This window comes from Berghia stephanieae, chromosome 13 (assembly GCF_034508935.2).
Source record: "Berghia stephanieae isolate SIO BIC M18660-M18661 chromosome 13, UCSD_Bste_1.3, whole genome shotgun sequence".
NCBI lineage: Eukaryota > Metazoa > Mollusca > Gastropoda > Nudibranchia > Aeolidiidae > Berghia > Berghia stephanieae.
In genome coordinates, this window is record NC_088372.1 from 37669959 (window position 1) to 37677458 (window position 7500).

General features: G+C 30.0%; 1 protein-coding gene across 6 annotated transcripts in view; it reads right to left on the reverse strand.

The window, feature by feature from the left end:
* The window catches only part of LOC144959050 (dual specificity calcium/calmodulin-dependent 3',5'-cyclic nucleotide phosphodiesterase 1B-like), a 675925-nt gene that overhangs the window by 257521 nt on the left and 410904 nt on the right, over positions 1-7500 (reverse strand). The gene's annotated exons all lie outside the window — the stretch shown is intronic.

Sequence of the window (7500 nt, forward strand, 5' to 3'; positions counted from 1 at the left end):
GGGTGGGTTTTGGGTGGGTGGTTTTTTAATTTTGGGGTTTTTGGTTTTGTTTTTGGGGGTTTGGTTTTTTTAAAAATTTTTTTAAAATTTTTTTTTTTGAAAAAATTTTTTTTTAAAAAGGGGGTTTTTTTTTTTAAAAAAAGGGGGAAAAATTATTTTTAAAAATGGAAAAAAATTTTTTTGGGTTTTTTTTTTGTATTGTGGTTTGGTTTTTGGTTGGGGTAAATTATGGGGGGGTTTGGAGGGATTTTAATGGTGTTTTGGATTTTTTTTTTGTTTTTTAAAATTTTAAAGGGGGGGTAAAGATTGTTGTTGTATTTAGGGGAGGGGGGTTTTGGGAAATTTTTTAGTGGTTTAGGGGTTAGAGTGTTTTTTAAAAATATTTTTTTGTTTTGGTATAAAATAAATTTTGGGATTTTTTTTTGGAAAATAAATGGATTTTGGGGGGTTTTTTTTTTGTTTTTGTTTTTGTTTTGTGGGGAATAAGTTTAAGTTTAAGTTGGGGGGGTTTTTTTTGAATTGGGGAAAATTTGATTTAAAAAAAAAATTTTGTGGTTTTTAAAATTTGGGTTTTTTTTTTGGGGGTAAAATTTTTGGGGAAATTAATAAATTTAAATTAGTTGTTTTTTTTTTTTTTTTTGAGATTGAAAAATTTAAGTTTTTGAATTTTTTTAATTTGGTTAAAAATTTTTTTTTAAGTGGTTAAATTAAAAAGGGGTTTTTGAAAAAATTTGGTTTTTTAAAAATGGAAATTTTTTGGTTTTGTTTTTTTTTTGGGGGTTTTTTTTTTGGGTTGGGTGGGGGTGAGAGGTTTTTGGGATTGAATTTTGGTGGGGGGGGTTTGGGGGGGGTTTGTGGTATTTGGTTAAAATAAGGGGGTGGGGGGGTTTAAATTTGGGGTTTTTTGAATTTTAAAAAAGGGGTGGGTTTTTTGTTTTAGGATTAAAAGGAGGAAAAGGGGGTTGGGGGAAAGGTTGTTTTTTTGGTTTTTAAAAAAAATTGGGGGAATTTGTTGAAAAAAGGAAAAATTTTAATTGTAAAAATTGGGGGTTTGGTTTTTTGGGGGGAAATTTGGGGGGGTTTTTTTTTTTGGGGGTTTTTTGAATTGGGGGATAAGTTTTTTAAAGGGGGGTTTAAAATTGGAAAAAAATGAAAAATGTGGGGGGTGAATTGGTTAAAAATTTTTATAAGGTTTGGAGAAAAAAGGGGGTGGTTTTTTTGTTGAAAAAAAATTTTTTTTTGGGTTTGATTTTGAAAGTTTGGGGGGGTTTTTTGTTTTGAATTATTTTTTTAAAAAATGGGGAAAGGTTTGGTTAATTTTTTTTTAAAGGAAATTAAAGGAAAAATTTTTAAAAATTTTTTAAAAAGTGGTGTTTTTGTTTGGGGTTTAAGAAAATTTTGATTTTATTTGTTTTTTTTTTTTTTTATTTTTTAAAGATAAATTTTAGGTGAAAGGGGGAAAAAAAGTTTTTAGATTTTTTTGGGGTTTTTTTAAATTAAAATTTTTTTTTTAGGAGATGTTGGTGTAAAATGTTAAAAAATTTTGTGGTAAAACCTTAATTTGAAAAATTTGGCCTTCGTTTGGGGATTGATTTTTGGAATTTAAAAATTTTTTAAACATAGATTTTTATTTTTTTTTAAAATTTTTTAGGGGAACACCCTATTCTTAAAAAATTTTATATTTTGAGGGGATATTGAAAGTCATTTTTTTTTTTAGTGGAAAAATTGAAAAAATTGCTTTAAAAAAATTTTATAAAAGGGGGATTATATTTATATTGCATTTTCAAATTCTTGTTGTAATTTTTAATTTTTTTTTATTGGTGGGTTTATAATTATAATGAAAGGGGTTTTTAAGTAGTATAAATTATGTTTTTGGAGGTTGGGTTTATTTTAAAAATTGGTAAGTTTAATGAAATGTTGGTTCTATATTTTAAAGTTGAACATATTAAATTTAAAATTAGTGTTAAAATTTTTTTTTTAAAGCATTATAACAGCTAATTGTTTAGGGATAAAATTCCTTTTTTTTAAAGGGTAATTTTGATTTTTTTTTAAAAAAAATTGATTTTGCAAGGGGTTAACTTTCTTTATTTTTTGATAATTATTTTTAAGGTAATGTTACAATTAGTGGGGGTTTTTCCAAACTAAGATAACGGGGGATGGGGGCCCAACCGAAGTTAATGGAAAAAAAATTTTTTGGAAGTAGATTTTTTGTTTTTTTTAAATGTGGGGCAATTTATTTTTTTAAATTAAAATTGTCACCCCCCTTTTGGGGCCATTGTTTTTTGAATTTTTTTTTTGTGGGGCCAAATTTTAATACAAAGAATAACAAAATTGATAGGGTTAATAATTAAACCCGTTGGAAAAAAAAAAAAATTTTTATTTTTATTGGGTTTTTTTTATAACTTATTTTGTTTTTAAAGTGTTAAATTTTTTTAAACCTTTTTTAAAGTTTTGTTTTTGGTTTTTAAAAAGGGGAAAATTTTAAAAAAAATTTCAGGAGGGTAACTTTATTTTTAAAACCATTTATTGGGAATTTAAGAAAAGAATTTTTTTTAATTTGATTATTTGATTTTTTGTTGGTAAACCTTTTATTCCGTTAAATTATTTTTATTAAATTTGGGGGTTTCTTGACAACTGGATAAAATTGAATTTTGGATTATAAAAAATATGATTTGGGGTAGAAGTGTAGTTTGTGTTTTTTACTTTTTTTCCAATATTTTAATAAAAGGAAGTATTTTTTTTTTAAAGGTTTTTGGGAAGAATATTTGGGAAAAATGTATTTTTAAAAATAAAATGGAAAGTTTTGGGTTGTTAAGGGGGGGTTTTAAAGGAATTAATGAAGGGATGAAAAGGTTTGGGGATTTATTGATTGGGTTTTCGGTTTTTTGTTTCCCCAAAAGGAAAGTCAATTTATAAATTGTCAATTTTTTGTTATTTTAATTACTAAATTTGGTTTGTTTAAAAATTTTTTATTATAATTATTATATATTATTTTATTAGAATGCTTTTTTTAAATTTATATATGATAATTTTTGATTTTTGAAAATAATTTAGTGAATTTTTTGTTTGAAGGAAAATTATTTGTTGTAGTTTTATTTAGGGGTTTCTGATTTTTTGGATGTTGTTTAAGTTTGGGAAAATTTTTTGGGTAAATTTTTAAAAAAATTGATACAAGGTAAGTTGTTGGGAAAATAAATTTTTAATCTGGTTTTTTGATGTTAAAAAGGGTTAGTATTAATAATTAATTTTTTTGTTTATTTATTATTAATATAAGGGGGAAAAATTGGTTTGGGTTAATATTTTTTTTTAAAAAAATTATGGTTTTTGGTTTGTTTGTGGAGTTAAAATTAAAATTTTTTAAGGTAGTTTGGTTAAATTTATAAGGAAAATTTAAGTTTTTGGGGCCTTAAATATTTGGAAATTTAGCTGTTGTAGTGATTTGTGTGATTTTTAAAGATTTTTTTCAATTTTTATTGGGTTTATTTTTTTTTTTTTGGGAAAAATAAAAGCAAGGAGTCCTTATTTTGGATTTAAAAAATCTCAAATTGATGAGGAAAAAGTTTTAAGAATTTAAAGGGAACATAAAAAGGGTAAATTGGGATTAGGAAAAGGGATTTTTATTAACTTAAAATTATATTAGAAGAAGGTAAATTTTGTGTTGGGGTGGAGGGTTTTATTGGAAATTTTTAAACAAAAAATTAAATAGGCATTTGTGTTAGGGGTGTATTTTATGGGGCCCTAATAATAAATAAGGGTTTTTGGGATTTGGTGATAAGTGGGAAATGTTGGTCATAAAAGTTTGATTGTTAAAAAAGTATAAAAGGGAGGGAGAAAATTTTTAATGGTTTTTTAAATTTGATTTAAAAATAGGAAGAAATATTTTTTTTCTGGGGGGGGGAAGGTTAATTTAATATTAAATTTGGGAATTTTAATGGTTTGGGGGGGGTTAATTTTTTTTTTTTTAAAAGATTTGAATTATGCCTCTATCATAAATTGATTTTTTCAAACAATTATAAAGTTTCCATAGTTATATGACGCCTGTTATTTTACTCAACCTTTCATAATGTATTGGGATTTGCATAGGCTTATGGATTGTTAGCCTTCGATATACTTTGAATATTTAAGACAGTATTGATACTTCACTATTTGTTACAAATATTATTTTAATTAAGAATATAAACATTAAATCCACCTTTTTGATTGGAAGGTATTCAATAAGAAAATCACATTTGCTTATATTGATTAAAGATGACAATGATTATTTCCCTTTATTAATTTATGAAATATATAAATTTAATCCCTTTAAAAACATCTTCATCTGATTTTAATTTTTTTTTTTTCAAGCAAGCTTTTGTAACGGTTTAGGTTCAAGAAAAATAAGTATACTCCATTTTTAGGTGTGTTTATCTTGTCAAAGTAAAGAAGTAGGAATTCTCTAATATTTAGAGGTGCATTTTACTATAACTACTATTATAGTATACTACTTACAGACCATTATGTTGCATGAAAGAAAACATATATGCAATCGTCTACTTTTTATCTGAACTCACCTAATTTTTACCCCAAAACGCCCTCTCAAGTGATGTACCAGGTTGGTAGTTATGCATTTCTAACCATCTTAAGTTATTTCATTTATTTTACAATTGTGCTTCTTGTGTATTGGTCCTTATCAAAGTTGAGGCAGTTGAATTCTTTCTTTATATTGTCCGTTCTGAATTTTGATCTCATTGTGGAAAGCTCCCATAGCGGGCAGGGAGGTACACACTGTGTCTTCTATCCCCTTATATCTGTTTTCCAACATGCTTTCAGTCTTTGTCTTGGAATGAGATTACTTGTTTTTTTCCTGGCCCTCGCCGGAGTCCTAGCTGGGAGGGAAGCAGTCAAATGCATATTTATTGTTTTGGGAGATGATATTTTTTTCCTTGTAAATCATCTCTCTGTTATGTATTATTACTATATTTGTTATTTTTTAATGTATAATGTAAGCATTTGAGTGTGTTCCTCTTTGTTGGATTTTGTTCTTGTGTCCGGATAAGACTTATAGGTGATCTCAAACTAAGTACATTGGTGATACGCTCTTGGAATCTACATCTGATCCCTATTTGTTCCCAGTTCCCCTATGTCTTACTTTCTCTTGGATGCTTCAACTGTAATTCTAGAACTTTTTACTATCCAATTTTCTTCCTTTTTACTGGCGCTGATATAACCTAAATGTGTTGCAAGCGCCGTAAAACCCTTAAAAACAAAACAACAATCATTGTGGAAAGTGTCATTTTAACGATTCAAATGTGCTGGTACTAAACCCGATAATTGAGCAACATTTGGACTAGCCTCTGTCATCTCAAACTTGTTAGTGTTAGTAATAGTAATTAAAAAGGCTGACTTTTATATGTTGCGATTCGATGAAGGGGGGGGGGGGGGGGGGGGGGCTTCGGCACACATCGTCCCTCATCCCGGGCCAAATGAGCGTTCCTTATTTTATTTTTGAAAAGTTGGCAGCTATGTAGAACTATCTGAAAGAATCAGATATGGCAGAATAAAAAGTCTTTCTACTAACCCTAACTTAATTGGCCAATGTAGCTTTATGTTCAGCATTTTCTAGATACCTAATGTAAAATTTCACTATTCTTTTTATGATAATTTTAAGAGTTGCAATCTTTAGAGGCGACTGTCAAGAAATGACACCTCTGTGCATTTAATTTCATTCTTTCTTTATCCCCTCATCCTTAATCAGAATAATAATAATTAATAATGAAAAAAAATGCAGCAACGACAGCTTAGAACGGCATAAAGTGCTTAAGAATTATTTTTTTTTGCATTAAACTTTATTCAAACGATTTTCAACACTTTTGCTTCACAGTTTATGCTTTTTAACAAATGCAATTAAGCAACTTACCAGCAACAACATATTGGTTTGTTATCATTTGAGGGTTTTATCAGTAAAACTGTTTCTATCCTTTTATGTTGCACTGTACACATAGCAAACTTCATGCTTTTATTTGGTGACCAAAGACTTATGTGATACAGTGGATGAATGTTTGTGATGGCTTTTGGAACTGAAATAAACCTGCAATATGATTTGTAGACTTCTATCGTTATGTATCATTTTTCGGTCAAATGTAAATGTAATTTTACACGAGCTTGATGTATCATAAAACCCACAATGAGCTCAACGTGCAGCTGGTAGTACATTTATATGGACACGAACAGAACAACGTTGTTACAATTCAGTAACGTACTCCAATTAACACAAGTGAGACTGTAAATGAGACTTTTACAATGACTCTGCATCGCCACAAATATAGATTCGAACCCTGGCAACTCGGGCGTCAGACGAACTGTCTACCACGAAACCAAAGCAAGCATTGTGCAAGTTAAAGTGAATGAGATGTTGATTGAAGCCGTTCATTGTGTCCATCAGATCTGCTGTCCTATCCATCCAACTCCATTCACTGGGTGGGGTTCCCGACTTCCCATAATGGGCAGGGACGTACTCGTTGCGTCTTCTATCCCCTATGTCTGTTTTCCAACTTGTTTTCTGTCTTTGTCTCGGGATGGGATTACTTGGTTTTGTCCAGGACCTAGCTGGGAGGGAAACAGTCAAATGTATAGTTCGAGTTTTGGGAGATTATATTTTTCCCTTGTAAATCATCTGTCTGTTATGCTCTTTATTGTTTTGTTTACATATTATTTATGCTTTGTAAACATTTGAGTGTATCCCTCTTTGTTGGGACCTGTGCTTGTGTCTGAATGAGACGTTTAGGTGATCTCAAACTAAGTACTTTGATAGTGGGCTCTTGGAATCTACTGTTTCCTATTTGAAACAAATCCCCTTTGCCTTACTTTTTCTTGGGTGCTCTAATTGTAGTTCCAGAACTTTTTACTATCCCATTTTCTTCCTTTTTACTGGCGCTGATATGACCTTAATGTGTTGCAAGCGCCGTAAAACCCTTAAAAACAAAACAAAACAAACCAAGTCCATTCAGTGGTATACAACAACAACAAATAAACTCCTCTGCCTGGTCCCTTCTATCTCTGATCTTAACCTGGGTCGTCAGGTTTCTAAAGGGGTCGGGGACTGCAAAAACAATGGCGCACGGAGCAACTGGGAATATTTTTTTGCCGTGTTTGAGTCCCAGGTTATTTCCCTGAGCGCCCCTTCTGAGGGATGGACCTTCCCAGGAGTTAGTAAATGCGTTGCTCGGCCACTTCACTCTACGCACACTGGGACTGGGATAAGCTTCGACACTATGGCCATGAAGCTCTTAATCTTAAGGACTTACTTTATTTTAGACAATTTGGTGGTAGCTCACTTGAAAATGCACTCTTAGGTATACACATATATAAACATATACTGGGCTCCCTAAAAGGGTTTTTTAATGTGGTCTCCCTAAAAACATGTTTTTACCAAATGTCTCCTTAAAGCTACAGAAACACTTAGTAAAACATTAGGGGGACCGAGTAATTTTCTATATACCATTGTGATCATCAAGCATCAGA